At 44.6% G+C, this 27,617-nt stretch overlaps 1 protein-coding gene across 1 annotated transcript in view; it reads left to right on the forward strand.

Moving 5' to 3' along the window:
• The first annotated feature begins 2,038 nt into the window (after positions 1-2,038).
• The window catches only part of ASIP (agouti signaling protein), a 76,308-nt gene continuing 50,729 nt past the window's right edge, over positions 2,039-27,617 (forward strand). Inside the window, exon 1 of the mRNA XM_033153298.1 lies at positions 2,039-2,159. The gene's annotated coding sequence lies outside the window, so the exon portion shown is untranslated. The remainder of the gene's footprint in view (positions 2,160-27,617) is intronic.

The raw sequence follows: 27,617 nt of genomic DNA on the forward strand, positions 1-27,617 counted from the left end.
ATTGTGACCGCTTCCACTTTCTATCCCTATCACTGCCCCATGCAATCTGTTATGTGGATTCAAGCATTTCCAAAATTTAATAATTACTAGAATTACATATTCAGTGGATCCAGATGACACGGACAAAGAGAGAGAGAGAGAGAGTCAATGTTGAAAGTCTAGAAAGTGCTTGCAATTGTTTCCTGTCAACTGCATTATGACAGAGATCAGGAAAGTGTGATGTTTTCCAAATGTCAAACTCCCCACAAAGTCCAAGTCCTTTGAAATGCTATTAGGAGTATACATGGTTTCCATTTTACTACGTCATAGCTGCAACGTCCTGCAGTGCCCCCCAGGTTCAGCGACCGGTGCAGCAGAACTGGTCACATTGCCCTAAATCCATCTCTACCACTGTCCATCCATTGGGTAAAGGCATGATTCACTGTGCACTGGATTCCATCATTAGCAGGAATTAACAGAGACAAGTAACACTGATAGTGACTGGCTCAGGGCACTCAAGCAATATTATTTTTATGTGTCTTTTGTTGCGTTCCCACTACAAAAAAATGAATTAAGGTAATTAAGGTTCACTAGCTAATAGAAGAAGAAGAAGAAGAAGAAGAAGAAGAAGAAGAAGAAGAAGAAGAAGAAGAGCTTTAGAGAGCTAGATATGGGGGTGGGGTGAGGACCCAAACCAAACCACAAAACTTTCCATTAGGACAGGAGTGGGGAACTTTCTTCAGCCCAAGGGACACATTCCCACATGTCAGTGGTGGGTAGAGACAGGGGCAAGAGTCAGCATATAAATGAATGCAAATTTTAAAGGAATAAAGCATATAAATGGTAGAAAATATGAAGCGGAGTTCTCTTGGCCAAATAATGCTACAGGATGATTGCACAACAGGAGTGACACCAATATTTGCATATATCACCTGTGCTCAGAGAGCTGCACTAGTTCCCCATCCGCTACCAGCCAATTTCAAGGTGTTGCAATTAGCATACAAAACCCATAATAAATTGAGACTAGTATACCTACAATAGCACCTTACCCCACTTGTGGTCACCTGACTGCCTATTGATATCAAGCAGGTGCCTTCACTGTATGTTTTAAAGTATTGTTAATTGGTTTTGATTGGGCTTGATTTTGTTTTGTCTTTTTGTAAACCACTTTGAGGTATGTTGTTGTTGTTTTTACAATCAAGTGGTGTATAAATTTTATGAAATAAAATAAATTTAATGAATTAATTAATAATAGCTAATGGTTGCTTCAGGAGCTGATTGCATGTGCCCCCTAGCCTGAATTTCTCCTTCTTGTCTTGCTTCAGGTCTTTCTTTAATAGCCTAGCAAAGGTTGGAGAAGGTTATTTTAAACATCTTATTATTTCCGAGTACTACTCAGTCCAGGTTGATTTTGTCCTTCAGTTTTTATCAATGAGCAATTTTAAACAAATATGCATTTAAATAAATTAATACATCCAAACGATTGATCCTTAACTGAAGGGTCCTCCATGCCGCAGATTTGGTAAGACTCTGTTTGCTAGGCATAGTGTCTTCCTGTATATTTTCTAATTCTGCTGAAATCAAAGTCTTACTCACTGAAAAGTCCTATATGCCAGAAAGTCATGTATGACAATCTAAAAGCAGAAAATGGTTCCTTGGCCTAAATCTAAACAGTGAATTTCTTGTGCAAACAGTGAAGTCTGTACATTGATTTACAAGGGACCGGAAATGAATCAGGAAGCCCTGTGAAATTCACTGCAAATTAGAACCAGGAAAGAGACGATAAACTATGCCATATTCGTTGAGTAGATGGAGTTTTCATCTGCCCTGTGACAGAGAAAGAAACTTTGAGATTATCTTGTGCTGGCATCCCCGCTCCTCTCAGATGAATTAGATTCTAGGGGAGTGTCAGAGAAGCCTGATAGATTCAATGTGCAGGCAGTATTTTGATTCTACTCATTTATTGTACTGGGCTTGATCCCCCCCCCCCATGCGCTCTTTCCCTCCCCCCACCCCCCGTCTCCCCCACCCTTTTCAATAGGCATTTGTGCAAAAAAAAAAAATCCCCTCTTGCTATGAACCTACAACTTCTTAAAGGGGAAAGCTAATGCAGACAACTAGGGAGAATCTGGAACTTTTTGTTTCCCAAGGTAGAATAAACAGAGGCACATTCTTTTCAGGTAGGAGCTGAAATCACATTTTCCCCCCTTGAATTACAAATAAAATTCTGTTTCTCTCCTGTACCCTTTATTAACATCTCCATGCCCTTTTTCTGTCCCCCTCGGATTTGTATTGCTTTCCTTGTCAAGGTTTCGAATGCACCTCTTTCTTATGGCTTTCTGCTTCTATAGTTGTAAATGTGCTTTTGTCAGACTCTTCTCAGAATTGCAAACTGGCTGCAATAGGTGCGTGTGAAAATTCAGCGTTATGCTCACGCAGCATACTAATAAGTCCCCCCCCCCTTTCAGGGTCAAACTTGTTGCAAAGAATGACACTCCCAGAATGGTGTAGTGGTTAAAAGCGGTGGACTTGTAATCTGGTGAACCGGGTTCGCCTCTCCGCTCCTCCGCATGCAGCTGCTGGGTGACCTTGGGCTAGTCACACTTCTCTGAAGTCTCTCAGCCCCACTCACCTCACAGAGTGTTGTGGGGGAGGAAGGGAAAAGAGAATGTTAGCCGCTTTGAGACTCCTTTGGTTATTGAAAAGCGGGATATCAAATCCAAACTCTTCTTCTTCTTCTTCTTCATGTATTTATACTGTTATGGTTGTTGACTGACTGACCATCCTACTGTTCACAGACAGTTTTCAGCTTGGATTTGTGAGAGTTAGAGGGAAGGTGAGTGAGTGGACAGTGCTAAAGCCCTATGGAGTGGTGGGGCTGCCTGTCTATAGGAATCTGCTGACTGTTGAAGGAAGGTCTATTTGCTTCTAAGATACTCTGCTCTGCAAAGATACCCTAAGGCTCTCATCAAAAGTAAATTAAATTAAATGCTGCTCTGTAGCACTGTCGTTTGAATTTTCGAAGAGTGCCTAATTATGCTTTCAAGTACCTTTATTGACTTAGAGAGGTTTGACTACTGTACTATGCTTTTTTCTTGTTGTGATAGCTTTTTAAATGCATACATTTGCCCCTGTTATTTTTGTCTATAGTTCTGTGCATCTGAAACATGCTCCGTTACTACATTTACCGAACAAGAATACACTATAGCTGAATTGGGAGGAGCATATCTTCTTTTTAATCCCAACAATGCTTTTGATATTAATTTTAATGAATGCTGTATTTTTTTCTCCCATTCATGTTTGAATTTGCATGAATTAAGTTATAATGTATTTTCAAATGCTTTGTTTTAGGAGTAACCCAGTGGCTTTCTATATATAATTTTAATACAATAATGTGCATCTTTGTATGAATTTGAATCTAAAAATTATTTACTTGGAAGAAACTTTCATTGATTTCAAATGAATTTAATTACAAGTCAGGGTGCATAACATTTCAACTTACAATAAAAAAGCACAGAGATAAGGCATTAAATTGCTGAAAATTTAGATATATTTTTTAAAACCACACTTTTAAAAATTTGTTTAAAGATTTTCAGAAATAGCTGATTGAAGTGTGTGGCAAAAATGTGCTTTAAAATTGTGAGTATTTCCCACGAAGAATGTGCAAGGTTATAGGTTTATCAGCAATGTCTGAACAATGGAAATATTTACCATATGGAAAATAAAAATAATTCTCCTTGTGGGCATATTTCAATTCATAGCACCCAGCAAGGAAGAATTGTATCTGTTTTCCCCCAATAAAATTATTATAGAACTTGCATACATATCATTCAAATGTTGATTATTATGAATGAGTCCATAATGATCTCCGAGATATTTAAAAGTCTCCTTGTCAGAACCAAACAGAGAGACAATGGGTCTAGCTAATCCTGAAGATTTTATAACAACCTGGTATGCTTTTCAAGCACGCAGAGAACAAATAAGGCAATTACCAGTAAATTTCAAACTTTTTGTTCTGTAACTATTACTTATTGAACTTTAACACATCAGGACTTGATCCTAAATTGATGTGGTGTAAAATAAAATAAAAAATAAAGCACATTTCAAATTAATTTTAAATATAATGAATTGCATTTATTTTCATTACAGTATGTTAATTTCTGGTGTTCATTTAATTTATAAGTGTATTTTTTATATGTGGAGATCAATAAGAACAAACTTATCAAAACAAATGTGTAATTCAGCCCCTTGCTTTTTTAACCCAAAGCCCCACTGTGTTCAATAGGGCTTGTGGTCGGGAAAGTATGAATAGGATTTCAGGGTTAAAATTGTTTTACATGGTGATAAATAACATCAAATGAACAAAAGTACTGTGGTCCATAGCTTCTTGCGTAAATGATGCTACTTAAAAGTCATGTTTACAAATTCTGGTGACACTCAAATATAGTTACTAGGATCAACAGGAAGGCATAATGAACAAAACTGTTCAGATGTTTTAATATTCTCTCGGTGTTGAAGTAAGCCACATAAAATTGGGTACCATGCCCGAAATTGTACAGGAGTGTTTGTGTTTATCTAAATTGTACAGGGGTGTTTGTGTTTATCTTTCCAAGATCTTAAAACATTTTATATACAAACTACTGTACATGTCTCATAAAAATGCATTAGAAAGAAACCATAGCCTTTTCTTTCAAATTAACAAAATGACTGTCCTGTACTTCTGCATCTTCTATTTATTTATTTTTTAAATCCCACATACAAAATAAAATACATGGAGCAATCAAAACATTGTGGGCCTGGCACAGATCAAAATTATTTCAGTATATATATATATATATATATATATATATATATATATATATATATATATATAAAACTTATGTGAAATTTTAGTTCCACCCCCGCCTGCCAACTATAAGCCCAAAGAATTTCACCAGGTTTACATATGGTAATTTAAGACACTAGGGTGGTCGGCAACCGGCCCACGAAGGCCGTTTAACCAGCCCACGAGCTGCCCGGTTACTGAGCCGCCCGCTGGGCAAGCATAGCTGTCAACCCTCCCTGCTGTTTCCCAATGCCATAATAAGGGAATTTCCCGCAAAAAAAGGAAAGGTGGACAGCTATGCCGGCAAGTCCCCCGCATGCTGTGCTAAACCGGCACGGCACGGGGACTCGCCGCGTGGCGCCGGAAATGGCACCTGTGCATGCGCAGACACCGAAAATCGCTTCTGCGCGGGCATCTGGGCCTGCGCAGAAGCGATTTCCAGCACCAGGGACATGCGCAGACGTGATTTCCGGCATCGTGACACCTGCCCTAAACCATAGATTAGACCTACTGAAATAAATGGATTTAAGTTAGTTATGCTTTAACAAGTCCGTTCATTTGGGTTGTACTGATACTGAAAGAGAAGCCAAAGCTTTTCTTGCAATACTATTTTTATTTTTATTTAAGTTAGAATGAATGTGGAATTTTGAGAAAGAATCAAGGAACTGTCATTATTTTGTAGAGCGTACTGTTTTTTGAAAGGGCAAATGGATTCATGGTAGTTGATAAAACAAGGTTTTCAGATAGGTTTTAATGTAATGTTCATCATACCCTTCCATATGTTAATTTTGTTTGAGTGGGAAGCTATTTTTTCTTGTTTCCTCTGCCTTTTACAAAACAGTAATTTTTGTAGAAGAAGAAAATTATGTTCTACTGGAACACTGATAAAATTCTGACATTGTGTTCCATGGAACTATTAGCCATTGCTGTTTTTATATTTTGATTATACTGCAATGTTATCAATTAGAAAACTTATGCCCAGTGCTTTTTTCTGAGGGTACGCAGGGGTACACATACCCCTAGACATTTTGTGACTCTAATGGGAGGAGAAACTTAAAATTTTAATTTTTTTAGTTTCTTCTCTAGCAAGGTGAATCATCAGTTCTGTTGCTGCTCCCAATGGTGGCCTCATTTCCTGTCATGGTGTTCCTGTCAATGGTGATTTTCTTGAGTCAAAATGAGAGTACCCCTAAACATTTTTCAAAGGAAAAAAAATCACTGCTTATGCCCCATGCTTCTAATGTATTTGGAACACACAGAGTAGCATAGAACTTTTTAAGAATAACTACACTCTCGTTCCCCCCCCCCCCTTTTAAGGATAGCATTGTTAAAATGCAGCATTTTATGCAACTCAAGGACCAAATGACACATGTCATGGATGTTCCTGATTATATCTCCAGACTTTTTCTTAAGAGCAGCTATAGGGAAATGGGGTTAAATTTGATCATAGTGGTAGCACTAGATGAAGAGGTAATCTTTTCCCCATACTGTTACCCCAATCAAAACCTGTGTGGTTAGCCTTTGGTAATACAGGGACCCAGATTTAGCTGCCACATGGGTGCTTTGATTTAGATCAGGGAAATAGCATGAGGTAATCAGTTGGTAGGCCCTTTCCCTTTTTTTAAAAAAATGTTTTTATTCATTTTTCCAAATATACACATAAAACACAAAAAAAAAGATAAACAAAATACACACGATTCTTACTTCACTTTCACTTTTTCCATAAACATCGTTGGGTGGGCTTCCCCCAATTTCCCCTTTCTGGTTTTCATTGTCAATCCTCCTTAAGCAGTTTCCACATCCATTAATTTATCACATCTTTTCCCTTATATACTAATTAATATCATTTTTCCTCTATATTCTGCTAGGAACCTCTAAATACTTCTCTAGAATTTCAGCAAAATCAAACATTACAATATTTCTTCAGATAAACTTTAGATTTATTCCAATCTTCCTGCACCATTTCTTCCCTCTGGTCACGCAGTCTCGCTGTCATCTCGGCAAGTTCCATAAAGTCTATCATTTTCAATTGCCAGTCTTCCACCGTTGGTACTTCCTGGTTCTTCCAGTTCTTTGCAATTAGTAGTCTAGCTGCTGTCGTGGCATACAAAAAGAAAATACTGTCCTTTCTGGGGATTTCATCCCCTATAATTCCCAAAAGGAAGGCTTCTGGTTTCTTTAAGAAGGTATCTTTTAACAGCTTTTTCATTTCATTATAAATCCTTTCCCAGAAGTCCTTTATTTTGGGGCATGTCCACCACATATGGAAAAAGGTTCCTTCTTTCTCTTTACATTTCCAACACTTATTATCTGATGTATGATACATTTTAGCAAGTTTAACCGGGGTTAAATACCATCTGTACATCATTTTATCATATTTTCTTTCAAAGCAGTACATGCAGTAAATTTTATACCTTTCTTCCAAAACCTTTCCCAATCATCCAACATGATATTATGCCCCACATCTTTAGCCCAATCAATCATAACCGATTTCACTTGTTCATCTTTTGTATGCCATTCCAACAGTAAATTATACATTCTGGAAAGATTTTTGGTTTTTGAGTCCAACAATTCTGTCTCCAGTCTTACTATCTAAATTCTTACTATCTAGCTTAAACATTTCATTGATCTGATGATATTGAAGCCAGTTGGTCAATTTGTCTTTAAATAAGTCATACAGTTTTAGCTTATATTTATTATCATGGTCCATCAATAAATCATTATACTTCAGCCACTTCATTTCTATGTTGAATTTTTTCCTGGCCTTAGCTTCCAAAGGTGAAATCCACCTAGGTGTCTTACTCGCAAGCAAATCTTTATATCTCATCCATACATTAAACAGTGCTTTCCTGATTATATGAGTTTTAAAACCTCTGTGGGCCTTTACCTTATCATACCATAAATATGCATGCCATCCAAACACATTATCAAATCCTTCTAAATCTAGCAGATCAGTGTCTTCCAATGTAATCCAGTCTCTGAGCCAGCAAGATGCTGCTGCCTCAAAGTATAATTTTAAATCTGGCAAGGAGAATCCACCTCTTTCTTTAACATCTGTTAATAGTTTAAACTTAATCCTCAGTTTCTTCCCTTGCCAGATGAACTTAGACAACACCTAAGCTGGTAGGACCTTTCCCAATGGTACTGCTTCCATCAAATTTTGTTCCTGCACCGTAACTTTAAAAACCAAACCAAACAAACACCTGGAGAGTCCATTATAGCTTGGACCTTAAACACCCCTGTCAAGGAGCTGTATCAGCACTCCTGCCAGAAAAAAGTACTTTGTGCCTTTGTGCTACAGTGCGAGAGAGATGGCAAGACTGGCATTGTGTACATTTTTCAGGCTGGGCTGAAATCTTCCTTGTGGTTGGCTAACTATACACTGAATACCGGTATATATGAGCAATAAAGACCTGTGTGCAATTTATTTTAGAGACTTGGTTAGTAACTTTTCAAAGTGAAATTACATGTTTTGGGTTTCACATTAACAACTTTCTTGTAGAACTGTGTAATAGGTGGGTGTAATTTTACGTAATATTGCCCGAGTCATGCAAACATACAAACTGATGTAATTTTTGAAGTTCCCTATATGTATATGTTCTCAGAACAGATCTGCCTCACCAAGGGAAAAGAAAGTGTGATGAAATTGATAATATTAGTACTGGTGTTTCTAAGAGGAGCATACAGCTTTCTCTCCTGTTTTTCAGCAGTGGCAAATTTGATTTATAGAATCAAAGATCTGAGTTATTTCTGTGGAACTTTTCTTTTCTCCTTATATGTTTTGTGCTCCTGGACTTTCTTTGTAAAGCTTGCTGTGATCTTAGACACAATTTACCTTTTTGGTAATTGCTAAATAAATATCAGATGGGGAGCAATTTTGTTTTCTCACCTACCAGAATTCTGTAACACAATATACACATAACTGAAGGAGATGTGTGAAAGCTTTTTTTTAATAAAAAAAATCCAGCCCCATTTAAGTATACAAGCGCATGGGGTCTGTGATCATAAATAATTGTTTCTAGTTCAGAATCTTGACATTTACAGCTTTCCCCAATGAGGATCCATTTCACTTTTTGCTAGAAAAGCTCAGAACTGAATCTATAAATCTCTTGTGTTCTTTTGAAACTGCATCCATTAACATTTTCACATTCACTGGAAGGCAAGAAAAGCCCTGCTGGGTTAAATCAAAGGCTTATCCAGTCCAACATTCTGTTCCCTCAAAAGCCAACCAGATGCCCAAAGTAAGCCCATAAGGAGGATATGAGTGTAATGGATGTAGGTCCTTCCTGAACTGGGTCGTGGGATTGGTATACCAGTACTGTATTACAGTAGATCCGGTCCTACTGTTGTAAGCCAAAAATGGCTTATCTCCTGAGTTTATGCCAATAAAAACTCAGAAACGTGAGGAGTTAGGAGTCCAATGTTTATTGCAAAGCAATAGGTTGCAGTTGGATTGTTCCGCAAAATTGCAACCACCCCCAGTGGTTCAGGCAGTGGTATTTATAAAGTTTCAAACAAAGCATTTCAATTTTCACCAATCATGTACATCATTACCTTATTTACACATGCGCAATAAGCACTGGCATTTTTGCTGATTCAGTGTGGTTTCTTATGGGATCTGTTACATTGTGTTAGTATGCATGTTGGGAATCTGTGTTACATGTAGCCATTTGCACCATGTAGCAGCTTATGTTCTAGCTTTGAGCTCTATCTTTGTGATTCTTGTATTAGCTGTATTTCTGCCCCAATTGGGGTGGGAGCAACTTGCAAAATCATCCACTACCTATGGGGCAGAGTCTGGACATTAACCAACACTAACCACAGACTGCAGCCAAGGTTTGTTAATGCGTGTTGTGGGGACGACACCATTATATACCGGTACTTTAATTTCTAGTAAGGCTTTTTTCCTTCAACAAAGGCTCAACTTAACAGTCATTGGGTAAGAGAAGTAGTCTTTTTACGGATCAGTAACTAGTTAAAGAACAGGAAGTGGATGATGGTAATAATTATACCATCTTTGCAGTGCAGGAGACAGCAGGGTCCCAGAAACATCCGTATTGAGACTGGTGCTATTTGATGTATTCAAAACTGATCTATAGTAACAGATGTGCTGTGAGGTGAGTAAGTTTCCAAATTATACTTCCAAATTATTCACGGTAAAGAAAAAGAAACTCTACAAACCGGAAAACAAACCAAAACAAACAAAACAAAGCAGGGGGGGGAAACAAAATGGTAAATCAGATTCAATGTTAATGAAGCAGATGAGGGCAAAAATTCCTCACTTCACATTGACACGGACGTTGCCTAATTCGGCAGTGACTAATCAGGAAAGAGAATAGCTTGGTGGGAAGAACAGCTCTGTGTGTGGCAGGACAGCAGTGAAAAGGGAAATTTCCATTTGGGGGATTATTAGGAAATAGACCGAAAATAAAATAGCCAGTATTGTGATCCCTTTATGGTCTATGGTTCAGCTTCATTTGGAATAATGTGAATACATTTTCTGGTTGTTCCATCTAAAAAGAAAAGAAAAGTTGGAATAGGTGCAGAAAAGAACAGTCAAAATGATTGAGGGGTCAGAGCAACTTCCATACAAGGAAAAGCTAAGTCAGGCTTTGCCAATCTGGTGCCCTCCAGATGTTGTTGAGATATACCACCCATCATTCCCAGCCAGCACCAAGTTGGTGAATACTGAACTAAAGTTTGGAGGCTTTTTAGTGTAGAAGGCAAACAACTAAAGAGGGGTGTTACAAAATGTGGATTTAGTGGATGAAAAGTTTGGCCTGCTTTTTCAGGGCTGTCAGTTGTGTAACAACAGCCCCTATACTAGCCTAAAAATGGATGTGCACAGGGTGGGGCCTGCCACTGCCATCCTACTGCCATGCCCAGTGCTTTGTTTCTAGAAAAAAGGTGCCAGTACTCTGGGCAGTTGCCCTGGACACAAAAATTCATTGGGGCCAGGAAAAACAATTACATGTAAAACAATTGCATGTTTTACTGGAACTTCATTAAGATCTTGGTATATCATTATTGCATAATGTATGATAATTAATTGACTTGTTACAACACCATACCTTTTTCTGTACTCTCAGTACCTGACTGTGTACCACAGGGTCAAACTGTCCAACGTTCTGCTGGGACACAGGCTTGAGCCTCCTTCCCCAAGCCCAGGAACCATTTGCCCAGCTTAAGGGAAGAAGGTGCCATGCTTTGACGGGATCAAAGAGCCCTCCTGCCTTCTCCCCCCCCCCAAAAAAGGTGGTGGTACTCTGTACTGTTGCATACTGCCAGAGAAAAAGCACTGCTGCTGCCTCTTATGTGTTCAGTTTACAATACTTGGATATGTAAAAGGGCCACAAACAAATACATTGGTGAAGAGGTGGTGCGTGAACAGCTACAGAAGACAATGCTTCTAGAAGCCATCTTCTCTTCTAGATGTCAAGAGTCTGGTGCCTGGAATTTAAAGCACCAGCTGGTAAGCCCAGTTTGTTCAAAGGCTTTCTAGAAGGAGTAGAGATTTGGGACTCAGCTACATTAGTCAAAAAACAGCATTTTAAATGCATTATAGATTTTATGCATTTTTAAAGACTCCCACTCCCCACATTTCCAATAGAAAATTTGATTGGGGTGTGTGAAAAATTTTTTTTTCTCTTTTATAATACAAAATGGTTTTTAAAATCACAATTTTCTATCTAAGATGGCCTACAACATTCAAGAATGATAATTCTGACATATAAAATAGCCAGAATCAAGGTATGTCCCTGCACTTAGTGAGGGATGGCATCTTAATGCGGCCCATCTACAGGACATTTGTTGCTTGTGTATTGCATACATCTCAATTTCCCCCCAAACTTCCTTTTTACCAGGGAGGAGAAAGGAAAAAAAATTTATTCCCTACAGCCTCAAAATGTCCAGAAATCTGACATCTCTAAGATGGAGGTGCTTTTGGTTAATGGCACTGAAACCTTCAAACCATGTGGCAGCTCCTACTTCACTAAGAAGCTCTGGTCCTGATTACTCTCCTTGACAGAGTGATAAAACTAGAAGAGAAATTATGTCAGTTTGAAAGGAGTTAAGTGTGAAGTTCCAGGGCTGCTCAATCCCATCAACTAATGGCAGCAGCATATGTCTTTATTGCCATTTGTTGACTGACATTCGTGCATTAGGCATGAATGCCTGCAAGGGAAAGTGAAATATACTTGGAGTCAAGTGTGGATTTCATGCTCTTTATTCAGCTCATAGTAGCGAGGAATGGAAGTTTCCCCAAAACATCTTCTTTATATACATTATTTACACAATGGGCCCCACATGATTGGCTAATTCCAGGATACTCCTGTATGCCAATCAGGTTGCGGATTCACTTCCACCTGGAGCTGGATTGGGTGGCTCCTACAGACCAATCAGACTGCTGCATTCTGGATCCTATTCAATTCAGTACATAACAGAAAGCCTACAAATGTAGACCTGTATAGTTGTGCATTGTAGATCAGGAGGATCCCAGGGCCCAAACAGACCTGGGGCGGCCCCCAGTGATGTAATCAAGCATGACACACCAAGCATTAACACAGTTGCTGAGAGCATGTACAGAGATGGAGGTTAATTGGGACGGGGAGGGGAGGAAAGGGCAGACCCCTTCCCCTGAGAGTATATGCAATATTTTTCAGCCAGCTCCTGCTGGCCTGAAGCTTCCAGGCTGCATGTAGTCTTCTTGATTTGTTGTTGTTGCTGCTGCTGGCACTTTCGTCCACCTGGAGATTCAAGCCCTTCACCTGCCACCTGGGGTGTGGGGTTAGGCAAACCTGGAGACTCCAGGTCAGCCTGCCTATCTGGTAATTCTGCTGCATTGGTTTCCATTAGGAACAGGGCCTTTATGGTAGTGGCACTCCATTTAGGCATTAGCTTTCCATGTATTTTCCAAACTCCTACAATCAGGTTCACAGAATGCACATACAGCCTATGTCCATACAGGTCTATGCAAGTAGGCCAACAGTTAACCTACTACACACAAACTAAGGTTTTGTTTTGTTTTGTTTTACTGTAGCCACAATGTTTGCCTGAACTACTTTATATCAATACTGCACATATTAAAACCTAGAAATAACAATCCAATAATAATTTCTGAAAACTATTATGTGGTTCAATTGTTGGTGACTGTTAGCAGTTTTTGATCCATTTAATTATTTAAGTCATATTTATTCTATAAATATTTTGTGCTTTCCCCATGAAATTATGCTATCCAGATACACAATATTTTTTTATTGCACTTAAAATTGGATTTTCTTTGAGACATTTCTCTGTGATTTTGTATGAGTTTGCATACTTTCAATAACTGGAATATGCAGGGAAGGGGTTGATGTGGGGACCCAACTTGGACTTAACTAATCCTAAACCTTTTGAAGATTTTCCACATTGCATCTCCCATGAAACTGAGCAATGTGTAATTATAGTAACACAACATGTGTTCATATTTTGTGGATCTGTTTTGGTTCTCCAATTTTGAACTCTCACTCTTACAGCATATATGTACTAGAATAAAAGATGCCTGAATTTAATATAGAGGGAAACATCTCAAGTACCGGTAATTCTTCACTTCTGGAAAAGGTTAACATATTCAACCCTTTAAATTGCTAAAAACTATTCCATTAACTAATTTTGATGCTGCCAAAACTTGCAGAATTGGTGCATTCTTCCTTGTGGAAACCAGATATTTTGTTCAGTTTAGCCTGATGCTGCAAGCCTATACTTACTTAGAACTGAGTCAGCTACATTGACTCCACTGGGACATACAGCTCAAGCCCATTGTGTCTGTTCAGCAGTGAATCAGATTGAGTTCAATGGGATTTACTTCCTGGTAAGTATTTATTGGATTACAACCTTACTTCTGAGCAAACATGCATCAATAAACTTGTTTGTCACTGTCAGGGATTTTCCTTCTCCTCGCGAGGAGAGCCCGGGGGGAGGTCCTACTCGTGAGGAAAGCCCGGGCGGGAGTACTCCTCGCAGGGACAGCAGGGAAGGTGATCCTGCTAGTGGGGAGGATCAGGGTAGGGAACCTCCTCAAGAGGAGGTCTTGCTCAAGTACAGGGAGCCCCTGCCACTGCTGTCCTCTGACTCCTCTCAAAGCCCATTGCCAGAGCAATCTCCCGCGGAAGAGGAGGAGGAGTCGAGGGACAGGGATGCTGGGCAGAGACCCAGCAACGCCAGCCAGAGGCAATCAGAGGGGGAGTTGCAGCTTCCGGCACCATGGGGGGGGGGTCAAGGTACACAGAAAACGTCGTTTGAGGGTGCCGAGGTTTTGGTGCTGGGCGGGAAACAGGAGAGGGGCACTTCCGGATTCTGCAAGTGACTGAGCGGTCATGTTTTTAGCTAGCTCTGCACTGTAAATAGTTATGCACAATAAAGTAATCTTTAATGTAAGAGGACTCTGTCATTACTCATGAGCAACACTGTGGTGTACTGTTATGTACTGAGCTGAATAGGATCCAAACTGCAGCAGTCTGATTGGTCCTAGAACAATAGGATTGAGATTGCAGCAGTCTGACTGGTCCCAGAACAATAGGATTGAGATTGCAGGAGTCTGATTTGTCTGCAGGAGCCACCCAATCCAGCTCCAGGTGGAACTGAATCCGCACTCTGATTGGCATACAGGAGTATCCCGGAATTAGCCAATCACGTGGGGCCCATTGTGTAAATAGTGTATATAAAGCAAACGTTTTGGGGGAACTGCATTCCTCACTACTATGAGCTGAATAAAGAGCATGAAAGTCACACTGGACTCCGAGTATCTTTCATGTACCCTGACAGTCACTCAGTCCCTCTTCTAGGAGCTATGGGAACTGCAGTTTGGATGGAAGGGATCTCAGGATTTCTGAGGATTCCTCACCAAACTGCAATTCCTAGAATTCTTTAGGGGGGAGCCATGTCAGTTACTGAATTTAATCAAAATTTGCAACATCAACTGGAGACGTTTCTGCAGCGCAAATGTAGTGGCAGAATGATAATACAGTACAGGCAACTGAGCCTGTGCAACTGGTAATGAGAAATTACCATCCCAGGACTCTTTTAAAATGAATGCATTCATGAAACATGCATTTTTTTTTCAAATGTACCGGTAAGTATAGCTTGTGAGAATACACCTGGGGGTTTTCTTTTAAAGAAAAGATGTTCTTCTGCTGACTGCCTTATACTGAATCAGACCATTGGTCCATACAGTTTTGTATTGGCAGGTTTTAGGCAACAATTCCAAGGTCTTAGGCAGAGAGTATTGGGGAGATATCAGGGACCTTCTGAATGCAAAACAGATGCTCTACTCCCAGGCAAGAATGTATAGGATTGATCATTTTATCTGGATGCAGTTTCTTGCGGAGGCATGTTCTTGTTTACGATAATAAAGTCATTGTGCAGCTTCCTGACCATTGAGTCTTTTAAGCCTTCTGTGACAGAAAGGATTTTTTTTTTTTTGATGGAGGAGCATTCTGTCATATAATTGTGGGACTTCTCACCACCTCACAGAACTAAGCCTTTGTGACAAGCCAGTAATCAATCCCAAGATCACAGCTTGTCTAACAGACAACTATTTTAGGCAGTCATGGCCTCACAATTAACCTTGCTCTTTATGGACCCTCTCTGCACTCCAGACTAAGCATTTAAGACCCACACAGCTGTGCCTCGTGTGAAGTATGGCTCTCAGTATATCGCTGAAATGGTGCTTCTTCAATAAGGGAGTTTATTTAAAACAGAAAGATCTTGGAAAGCTTTCTAAAGCAGTGCAAATGACCAATTCATACCACTGAGCTACTCTGCTGTGAGTGTAGATTGAAGCAATTAGTATGGAATTTAGCATGTTGGTCATGTGATCACTCCAGCACATCTTGAAAGTAAAATTCAGCACATGAAAGCAATCCAGCCCAACAACTGCCTCAGCACATACAGCAATAACATTAAAATTGTGTTGTTGTTTTTAATAAACAACACTTTCCCTAGCGCAGAGATGGACCTTCCCAATGTTGCTGGACTACAACTCCCATCATCCCTGACCATTGACCATGCTGGGTGGGTCAGATGGGAGCTGGAATCCAAAAACATTAGGAAGGCCACAAGTTTCCCAGCCCTAACATAAGAGAACAGTTTCATTGACTGACTCTTCCTGTTTCATGCAGCTGTTAAAGTACAAAAGCACACACACCTCGTGACAGCTACATGGCATGCAGACATTTCTGAAATTAAAGTGGTTTTCCCCCCCATCATCAAATATATTTGATGGAGAAACATGTTACATTTTTGCCTGTCATACAGCTGTGAAAGGTGTGAGGGGGCATGCATGATGCACATTGTCAGCGCCTAACAATTTCACTCTCTGAATAGGATTGAAAGATTTTTTTCCTGATAGGTTTCCTCTGCCTTCAACGACTTCACATCACACAGGTGCTTGCCTGGACAGAGGCCACAGACCATTCCACACTTGCCTTTTATACTGGTGTTGTTGCTGTTTGATCTGATGTTTTAAAGAGAGAAATTGGGGCTGTGTGTCTCCACCTTTGGTCACACATTGTGACTGCTTTTCTCTCTTCCACACTAATGGCAACCTCAGTACCTAACAGAATACTTCCTCCTATATGCACCTTCAGGTCATCAACGGGCACCCTTTTCAGTGTTCACCCTATTATTATTATTATTATTATTATTATTACTATTTGCTTGTTACTTAAGGTCTCCAAGCAACTTGCATTAAAAAAATATAAGTACATTAAACTATTGAAAAAGAAAAGAAGTAACATGCAAAACATTAATGTTTTTATAACTACTGTTTGGAGGATGGCAGGGCTTTTTTTGTTGTAGCCCCCTAGCTGTGACATGTTCTGCCTAGTAAATCGTGCCTGTCTCTCTTTGGTGTGTTTGCATAGAGACTTGTGTTTTCTCTAACGGAGGGGGGCTGTGGGAAGCCACAACTTTCTCTTCCCCTTTTTCGCCTAACTTTATCTGTGGCCTTCAGACCTTATGCCGGTTCTTTTTTTCAGGGAGCATGCTTGCTCTGTTTTCCTCCGATAGGCAATTCTCTCAGCCTTTTGAAAGTGGGTGATTTAGTGGGGGGGGGGGGAGGGATTTTGCATTTCATGCTGCTCTGCCTGACAAAAGGGAAGCAAGAGGTTTAGGTAGCTCCAGGCCCAGGCATTTGCATTGAAGGTGGGCTACCATCCTGAGAGTTTTGTGGGGAAGGTGTGGGGTTACAGGTAATTAATGCCAATTACTTCTGTAATTGAATTATGGTGCTGAAGAAGACTCTTGAGGGTCCCATGGACTGTGAGAAGATCGAGCCTGTCCATTCTGGAGGAGGTCAGCCTTGGGGTGCTCACTGGAGGGACAGATCCTGAGGCTGAGGCTCCAGTGCTTTGGCCGCCCCATGAGAGAAGAGGACTCCCTGGAGGAGACTCTGATGTTGGGAAAGATTGAGGGCACAAGGAGAAGAGGGTGACGGAGGGCGAGATGGTTGGACAGTGTTCTTGAGGCTGCCGGCATGGGTCTGACCAGGTTGCGGGAGGCGGTGGAGGACAGGAGTGCCTGGCATGCTATAGTCCATGGGGTCACAAAGAGTTGGATATGGTTAAACAACTAAATAACAACAACTTCTGTAATTAGAAATGCTTACCTTTTGATATGTGCCAGGGAAAGTTGGTGGAAAGGTTTCAGATTTCCTTTGGGGGGTTGCTCTGTTTCTTCCTAGTTAGGGTGAAGCCTCAATTTTTTCCTGAAGTCCCTTGGATCCAGCAATTCATTAATTGCTTTGTTTCTTAATTGATACTTACTAAGTAATGTATAGATACGTGTTCACCAAAGGAATGTGTTTTTCTAAGGTTTCTTTAAAAAGCTTGCTTGAAAGAGCCAAAAAGAGGAAGGAGAAGGAAAAAGGAGGGGGAGAGCAGGGGGGACCAGAGAAGCCTCATTTTAAAGAGCAAAGAAAACTTTTTTTTTCTTCTCAGGAGTCTCTCTACCTTGGAAGGGAAGAGAACTGGAGCAAAACCCTTTCGTTTTGCGAGTTTTTAGTTGTGCGAGGCATTCATCTTGCGGGGTACCACTGTATACAGTGGTACCTTGGGTTAAGTATTTAATTCGTTCCGGAGGTCTGTTATTAACCTGAAACTGTTCTTAACCTGAAGCACCACTTTAGCTAATGGGGCCTCTTGCTGCCGCTGCGCCGCCAGAACACAATTTCTGTTCTTATCCTGAAGCAAAGTTCTTAACCTGAAGCGTTATTTCTGGGTTAGCGGAGTCTGTAACCTGAAGCGTATGTAACCTGAGGTACCACTGTAGTTCCTTTTTAAGGGTTCAGGTTAAATAAACATAGGAGCATATCTTTATCTTTATTATATGAAGAAAGATCAAACTGCCAAAGGATGTTAACAAATGCTTCTTTGCTTGGACTGAATGCTCCAGTTAATCACAGCAACAATGCAAAAAAAAAATATCTATTGATCACAGATTTATAAGAAATGGAGTCGTGAGCTGCTTAAAGAAAAGTCTTTGTGGAAGATGAAACTTAGGAAAACCCTTTCTAGATCAGACCATAGGTCTATCTAGCCCAGGAATCTGTTCTTGAAGGGGCCAACTATTGCTAACATTGCTGGGTGGTGGTGGTGGTGGTGGTGGTTGTTGTTAAAAGCACTCACATTTTGGGGTTCATGCCACATATTTAAGTTGATATTCCAACCTTCCAAGCACCCATCACAAAAACAGTCCCTGCCATTCCCTCTTCAACCCCCTCCTGGATCTAGGAGACAGCGGGGTGGGGGATAGTGAGGAGTCTACTGGCCTGTTCCTTACCTGATCAGTCTCTTCCTTCTCCATCACATTTTAGGCACCTCCCTCCATCTCGAACTGCCCTGCCCCTTCCTCTGCTTGCTGCCCTGGCTCCTGCCTTACAGGTGGCACCGAACCCCATAACTCGCTGTCCCCCTCTCCTGGGTCACTCTCCTAACCCCCTGCCTCCACCACACCTTCTTCAGAGTCCTTCTGGTTCCTGACATCCATAGATATGAGGGAAATGATGTACTCAATAACACCCTCCTGGGTGCTTTCAATTTTCCTGTGTTGGTGTACATCAGTACACATATCAGTTCTGTTGTGGCGAATGGCTAGGAGTCCCACAGGAGACCTAAATATCACATGGTTTGGACTATACTGCTCAGCCCCTGAGGGTCCATGGGAAACCAGGGAGGCTTTCATAGTGGCAAGTGATAAATGCTTCTTCTTATCCCAAGTGGCTTCCAAATACCATCTTCATTCCACCCATCCCACTCTAGAAATTGAACCATTCTAGGGTATTGAGAGTAACATAAAAATAAAAATGGACAGTATCACAAAATCATGGCAGCCACCAGCAGGTGCCACTTTGTTTTTGTGGTGGTTGCCATTTTATTTTATTCATTTTTAAAAAACCTTGGAAGGTGTCAAATTTCAGGGCATGCAGGAGGCGGGGGGCAAACAAGCCACCATGCTGGTGCACTGGTATCAGCAGTGGGCCCTCCTGAGCACTAAGAGCACAATCTAAATCCCTGCCAGCTTTCACTGGTGCAGGGCTCCCTGGTCCAGCCTGCAAAACATGGGTATTATTCTCAGCCAGCCGAGATCTATTGGTTCCCAAGGCACACTCGCCGTCATCATGTAATGGCATTGGGCCCAATTTGGGCCTGATCACTTTGCCAATTCCAAGCTAATTTGCTTCTCCACCCACCACCACCTTCATTACACCCTACCTGTTTGTTAGTAGCCAGGTTTAGGATTACACCATTATTCCCCCGGATCAACGCAAGGATACAAGTGCTGATACCAGCACCGCCTTTATCTGGAAGAGGCAGAGTGTAGCCTATAAACTGAAGATTTTCTCAAACTCACGTTGAGCTTCTTGGGTTCTCCATGCAATTTAGAAGTTCTAGTGAGAGAGTGGGGCCTTCTTCACTCCCCCTCCCACTGACACTTCCTGCCATATGTCTGATCTTTAGAAAGAAAGAAAGAAAGAAAGAAAGAAAGAAAGAAAGAAAGAAAGAAAGAAAGTTCATTCACCCCCATGAAATGCACCCAGAAGATGAACAGATGTGTTGAGAAATCTACTAGAGAACCAGATTTCCTGAAATTAGGGAAGGGCCAGAAACCCTCACAAACCAAAGATGTGAACTCTAACTTGCCAGACAAATGGAAGAAATGTGTGAAGGATTTATTAGGCAGCAAAGGAAAGGTTCCTGAAGATAATATTGCAGTGTCTGTGGGCTGCTGGCCAGCTTCAGTAAACAAATCCCTCTCACATGTTTATAGGAAATGAGAGATAGGGCATTTTACGCTGAGGCAGCTGGTGTTTTGGTTCCAGAGAAATATTTCCATACATTTTAGAGGCTAGTCATACAGTCCTGCTGTCAGCTCTCACACATATGATTTTAAACCAGAAAGGTAGTTTATGCTGCAGAAAGTACAGATGGGACAGACATTTGATTCAATTTCATAAAAAATTGAAGCTACCTAACCTGCACTTTCTGAAACAATATGTAGCCTTCCTCTGAAATGTGCACTTCCCTGAATTTTGCAATGCAGTTCTCCAGCCAAGCAATGTGTACAAAAATGTATATATTAGGGTAAAGTGAGCATAGAAATGCATGTATGAAAATAACAATGAAAAATGCACTACATGAGTTGAAACTGCTTTGCAAAAATGTATGCCATTTTGTGAAAGGATATAAAAACAGTTGCTTTGGGGGGGATGTGTCCTCCATACTGGGACAATCAGACCCATGCTCTGTCAAGCAGCCCGGCTGCAAGCAGTTCATGACATAGAAACACTTTCAAATCTAGCTATAATGTGCTGACAGTTTCGTTGCTACCATATTCTCACTTCTGTGAAAATGGTTTTTTATGTGGACATGAACTGGAAAATTTTGATATGTTGAAAGTAAGATATCAATGAAGAGATCTTCTCTGCCAGCAGTTGCTGCCATGGCATTGCTTCGCAAGACGAAACCGTGCTTCGCAAGACGAAATTATCGCAAAACGAAACAACTCATGGAACGAATTAATTTCGTCTTGCGAGGCACCACTGTATTCTAATACTACAGTGGTGCCTCGCAAGATGAAATTAATTCGCTCCATGAGTCGTTTCGTTTTGCAATAATTTCGTCTTCCGAAGCACGGTTTCCCATAGGAATGCATTGAAATTTAATTAATGCGTTCCTATGGGCAAAAAAAGTCCATAAAAAAGTCCAGGGGAGCCGGAGGGAGGGAGGGAGGGAAGGGCGGCGGAGCTGTGCCTGAGGGAACAGCGCCCAGCCACCCCAGCGGCAGCAGCTGCTGGGCTGCTCAGCACTCTCATCGGCGACCTCGCCACGACCGCTGCCGCCACCGTCTTCGCCCTCATTCTTTACGCTCCTCAGCTGCCGCCGCATCCCCCTCCAGCCAGGGAAGGAGGAGTCAGAGCAGGGCCATCTTAGAGGGACTGGCCACCGTGGCGCGGCGATCCCTCGGTGTGCCGCCTCTCCACCCGCCTCCCTCCCGCGCTGGCCGCCCCTCGGGAGGGGGGGTGGGCGAGCAGGGGGTGAGGGGCATGGCACTGGAGCGGTGCGGGGCTTTGCGCGCCCTTCCAGCGCTCCAGCTGGGGCTCCGGGAGGCGGGCTTTCAGCCCGCCCGCCCGCCCGTGGGGGCGGGGGTGGGTTGGGGAGTGGGCGGTCGGTATGCCGGCGGGCTCGCGGGGGGGCCCTGGGGGGCCAGCGCCCTGGCGCGGTGCGCCACCAGCCCCACGGATGAGACAGCCCTGAGTCAGAGGGAGGGAATGGTGGCCACCCCAGCAGCAGCAGCGACTCTCAGCTCTTCGCCCTGCTTCTCCCTCCTCAGCTGCTGCCGCATCCCCTCAGGCTCCCTCCGAGAGCTGCGCTTCGGCTTACAGTGGTACCGCGCAGGACGAATACCTCGTTTTGCGAGTCACAGCCATAGAAAATTTCGTTTTGCGAGTCACCTAAAAAAACACAAAACCCTTTCGTCTAGTTTTTCGTTGCGCGAGGCATTCGTCTTGTGAGGTACCACTGTATTCTAATGCATGGATGATGATGATGATGATGATGATGATAACAACAACAACAACAACAACAATTTATTTATTTATACCCCACCCATCTGGCTGAGTTTCCCCAGCCACTCTGGGCAGCTCCCAATCAAGTGTTAAAAAGCTCCACTCCACACTTATTAAACACAAGTGAGATGCCCACCAAGAGGCAGCTGAACCTCCTTCATCCCATGCTGGGACTAGCTGGAGGGAAAGTAGATGGGGAGGAGTGGCAAGATATCCCCCACATGCTCACCATCCAGCAGCAGGCAACTTCTTCACCCTGTGCTATGGTTTGCGTAAAATTTAAAAAGGTTGGGGAGAGGTGGAAGGAGCAGTGGGGTATTTCCAGCAAACTCAGCCTGCTGTTGCCTGCCAGTCAGGTGGAAATGGAGGAAATTTTCTGAAGGAGTCGCTCAATTTGTAGGGGGAGTAAAAGGCAAAAACTGAGAGAGGTATGTAGGTGATTTGTTCAAGAGAGGGAGAGTTGTATTTGTGGTGTGTGTGATGAATGGATTGGGGGGGGTTATTAATATATGAGTACCAGCACCTCATTTTTACATGCATACATGAATGTATAGACTGTAATACACAAAGCTCACCCCATACCATAGGTTTCCAACTGCCCAGAGAGAATTCTGGTGGGTGTTTCCAGTCTAGAACACATGACACCATTGTTAAAAAAACAGTTCTTACATTCACTCACTGCACTGTTGTTCCACCCTGGAACTCAATACTCATCATTCCCTTATCAACCATCTTTTCCCACTCTTTCAGATTTTGCATTATCCCAACACAGTGCTTCATATGCAAAAAAAATTACCTTCCACTAACCTTTCTATTAGTAGAATACTACAGTGGCTGAGAAACTGCACTGTTAAGCAGGATGTCCCTGATCCGTGTCTCCCTTTTGCAATGAAATTAGGTTTGGTGTAAAGAGTTGGAATAAGGTAGTGCTTGTGGAGCTAGGGCTGATGGGAACTGCACTCCAAAACATCTGGAAAGCACCAGGGAGGGGAAAGATGCTTTAGAGTGTTCAAAGTGGTCAATAATAATAAACAAGCTAAGAAGTATTATAGCAGAAATTAGTACATCAACATGCCTTAAAAATGAGATCGTGTGAATTCTTGAAGGTGAACCAGATGCCCGAGAATATAAGAACCAAAGAACAAAGTTGCAACAGAGACTTCTTCCCACTTGCACAGAATAAGTCACCCCAGCCAATACATTCCTTTCCTGCACATTTTCAAAGTTCAGAGAAATGTTATTTAATTTTGTATTAAGTTATCTTAGAGTCAGCAGATTCAGTTAGATTTATCCCCTTGCCATTGGATGGCTTTTTATTCTCTCTGTGTGTGATGGCCTGGGAGTCAGACTCTGATGCTGAACCTGAGGGATCCCAGCCTGCACAGGATTCCCCGCCTCCAGAACCAGCTGAGCCGGGGCCAGGGCTTGAGCCTGAAGGATCCCCACCTGTGCTGGATCCCCAGGTGCAGGCATCAGCAGAGTCTGCTCTGGCTCCTGATGGGAGGGAGGACCCATTGCCTGCAGGTGCTCCACTCCCAGCCTCTTCAGAGGAAGCTGAGGCAGCCCCTGGGTCCAGTAACCCACCAGCCTCTCCTGAGCTACAGAGGCTCAGGGCAGAGAGGCGAAGGGAGCTAAGTGCCTACAGGAGGAGTGCTCGCCTCCAGGCCCGGAGGAGAGGCGAGTCTCCAGAGGATCGGGGCGGCCCTAAGCATAGGGCCAGATAAAAGCCAGCCAGACCCAGCCCAAGTTGCGTGAGCAACTTAGTTGCAAGCATGTGCTCAACCTGCAACCTTGTGCCTGAACCTGCCTTGGACCTCGACCTGCTCTCTGCCTTGCTCCCTGCCAGACTGACCTCCTTTGGACCCATAGACCCAGGACTGGACTTGGACCTCGCTTCACGGACAAACCCTTGGGGCCAGCACAGTTTGCTCACGCCACACCCGCACTCCCCCTTCGCTGGGGTGCGTTCGGGAGGAACTAGTAGCCATGGCTGACCAGGCGGCTGCACTGGTGGCATTGGCCCAGGAGAACCAGGCCTTGACCCACACCGTGCAGCAGCTAAGCAATGCAGTTACGGCGCTTCAGCAGCGTTTGGATGCCTTACCGGCTCCTGGGGCCGCCGCCCCAGCTCCTGGCAAGTACCCAGTGACCCTGCCAGAGAAATTTGATGGGTCCCCAGCCAGCTTTCCCATGTTTCTCGCCCAGGCCAAGCTGTATATTCAGGGGTGAGCTCGGGATTTCCCCGACGACCGCACCAAGGTGCACTTCCTGATCAGCTTGCTGAAGGACCAGGCGGCCAAGTGGGCGTTGCCGCTGCTCCGGCAAGACTCCCCCTTGCTGACAGACTATACAGGGTTTTGCAATCATCTGGAAACCATGTTCTCCAACCCTCAGAAGGGGAGTCAAGAAATTCGGGCAATTCGGCGGTTGAAACAGGGCAAGTCCACAGTGGCCACCTACGCCACGGAATTTCGGCTGCTGGCGCAGGACTTGACCTGGAACGACTCTGCACTTCGGGACCAGTATCTTGAGGAACTTTCAGACGAGATACTGGATCAGCTGGCCACGTTGGATCGCCCTGCCACACTGGATGCCCTCATCCAACGGAGTCTGCAGATAGACGATCGGTTGGAGGACCGTTGCCAGGCCCGGGGCTGCCGGCACCCCGGGCTCCCGGCGCCGGTGCTTCCCTGCAGTTCCGTGGCCAGAGCTGAGTCATTGGAGGAGCCGATGCAGCTCGGGGCAGCGCGGCCTCGCCTCTCCCCCTCGGAAAAGACTCAGCGTCGGGAGGGGAACCTGTGTCTCTACTGTGGTGGGAGTGGACACTACGCCCGAACCTGCCCTGAGAAACGCCAGCCACAGGGAAACGGCCAACCCCAGTAGCCGATGGCCCAGGCTACCTGGGGTCCCAAGCATTGCATGATGGGCCCTCACCAGTGGAATTGCAACACCTCATGATACCGGTACATCTGTACCCCCCCCGGTGGGCCCTGGATTCTCACCCACGCTCTGGTGGATTCGGGGGCAACCCGCTCCTATATGGACTCTGCCTTCGCCACTCAGCATCAGGTGCCGCTTCAGAACAAGCCGGAACCGGTACAGGTGGAGGCAATTGACGGACGGCTCCTGCGCTCGGGCGCTGTTACTCGGGAGACCCAGCCCTTGGTCCTGTGCTACCAGCTGCACCGGGAGGTGCGATCCCTGGACATTGCCACCATGCCCCGGTTTCCCCTGGTGCTTGGGATGGACTGGCTAGAGTCGCACAATGTTCAGATCGACTGGGTCAATCGGACTGTACGCTTCCCAGACCCGGGTTCCCATGCTCAGTCCGAGTTAGTAGCAGCTGCCCCCACGGGGCAGGCGGTGTCAACGCTCCCTGCCGTGTACCAGGACTATCTAGACGTGTTCGAGGAACAGGGAGCTGCCGCCTCATCGGTCCTTCGACTGCGGCATAGACCTACAGCCTGGGGCGCCCCTGCCTGTGAGCCGCCTATATTCTCTTTCGGAGCCAGAGCGTGAAGCCTTGCAGGACTTCCTTCGCAAGAACCTGGAACGCGGGTTCATTAGGCCCTCTACCTCACCCACTGCCGCTCCTGTACTCTTCGTTAAGAAGAAGTGTGGGGAGCTTTGCCTCTGCCATGACTACCGGGCCCTGAATAAGATCACCATCCCAGACCGGTACCCCTTGCCCCTTATTGCAGAGTTGCTGGAGCGGGTGCAGGGGGCGCAGATGTTCACCAAACTGGACCTCCGAGGGGCCTACAACTTGATTCGGATTCGTGCCGGGGACGAGTGGAAGACGGCATTCGGGACCCGGTATGGGCAGTTTGAATACCTGGTTATGCCGTTCGGATTATGCAACGCGCCCGCCGTGTTTCAACGGTACATCAACCACGTGTTCCAGGACTTGCTAGACAAATACGTGGTGGTGTACCTAGATGATATTCTGATTTATTCCCGTGACCCAGCTCGTCACGAGAGTCATGTTCGGTCCGTGTTGCAGCGCTTGCGGGAGCACCGCCTGTACGCCAAGCTCAGCAAGTGTGAGTTCCACCAGCGGTCAGTGGACTTCCTTGGACACCAACTCTCCCCTGACGGGGTGCAGATGGACCCTGGGAAGGTGGCTGCGGTTCGAGAGTGGGCAGCGCCCCGGAATCGCAAGGACTTACAGCGGTTCCTAGGGTTCGCCAACTATTACCGGACCTTCATTGCAGATTATGCTCATCGCACCACCCCATTAACCCGACTGCTGCGCCCCAAGACGCCCTTCTCCTGGGATGAGGAGGCTGAAGTGGCATTTCAGGGGTTGAAAGCCTGTTTCCAGAGGGCGCCGATTTTACAGCATCCTGATCCCTCTCATCCCTTCGTGGTGGAGACTGATGCCTCCAGTACGGCTCTCGGTGCCATCCTGTCTCAGCAACACAGACCCGATGCGCCGCTGTTACCCTGCGCTTACTACTCCCGGCAGCTCCTTCCGGCGGAGCGTAACTATACCGTGTGGGAGCGGGAACTACTGGCCATCAAGGTGGCCTTTGAGGTCTGGCGCCATCATCTTGAGGGGGCACGACATCCGGTGGAAGTGAGAACGGACCACCGGAATCTGGAGTACCTCCAGACCACCCGCAAGTTGAACCAAAGGCAGATCCGGGGGGCGCTGTTTTTCTCCCGGTTCCAGTTCCGGATCTGCTACATCCCTAGCTCCCAAAACCGGAAAGCGGATGCCCTGTCCCGGAAACCCGAGGACGTCGCAGACACTGTACAGCAGGCAGTACCAACGACTATCTTACCACCGGCCGCATTCCTGGCCACTCAGGAGGCCAAGCCGCTGCAGGCTCGGGTGCGAGAACAGCAACGGGTCGACGCTTGGGCTCAGGAACGGCTCCAGGAACTGGAGCAGTACCTCTGGTGTTACTGCAGCTTCCAGCAGGATGACTGGGTCGATCACTTGCCATTGGCGGAGTTCGCCTACAACAATGCAGTGAACGCCTCCACCCAGCAGACCCCGTTCCAGGCCTCCTACGGCTACCATCCACGTTTGTTCCCGGACGTGCTGCCAGCTTCCGCGGTCCCCGCAGTGACAGACTGGCTTCAGGAGCTTCAGTCCCAGCAACAATTATTGATGGAGCAACTGCGCCAGGCCAAGGACGCATACAAGGCCCAGGCTGACCGACATCGTCAGGAGGGGCCAGAACTCCATGTCGGCGATCGGGTGTGGCTCTCTACCTGTCACCTGCATCCCTCTCGGCCCTCACGAAAGCTGGATGCATGGTTTGCCGGCCCATTCACCATCACTGCGCAGGTGTCGCCGGTGGCGTTTCGCCTCCAGTTACCTCCATCGCTCAAGGTTCACCCAGTATTCCACCGGTCCTTACTCAGTCCAGTCGCCCCGCCCGACGAGTTCCACCCAGACAATCCACGACCGCAGCCAGTTTTGGTTGAGGGGGAGCCTGAGTATGAGGTGGAGCGCATTCTCGACTCACGATACCGCAGGGGGAAGCTCCAATACCTCATCGACTGGAAGGGGTATGGGCCAGAGGATCGTTCATGGGAACCAGCGGAAAACATCCACGCACCTGCCTGCCTCCGTGATTTCCATGCAGTTTACCCCAGTAAGCCTGGTCCGGCCCCTCGGTTGAGGGGGAGGCCTGGGAGGGGGGGTGTGATGGCCTGGGAGTCAGACTCTGATGCTGAACCTGAGGGATCCCAGCCTGC

This window comes from Lacerta agilis, chromosome 6 (assembly GCF_009819535.1).
Source record: "Lacerta agilis isolate rLacAgi1 chromosome 6, rLacAgi1.pri, whole genome shotgun sequence".
Classification (NCBI taxonomy): domain Eukaryota; kingdom Metazoa; phylum Chordata; class Lepidosauria; order Squamata; family Lacertidae; genus Lacerta; species Lacerta agilis.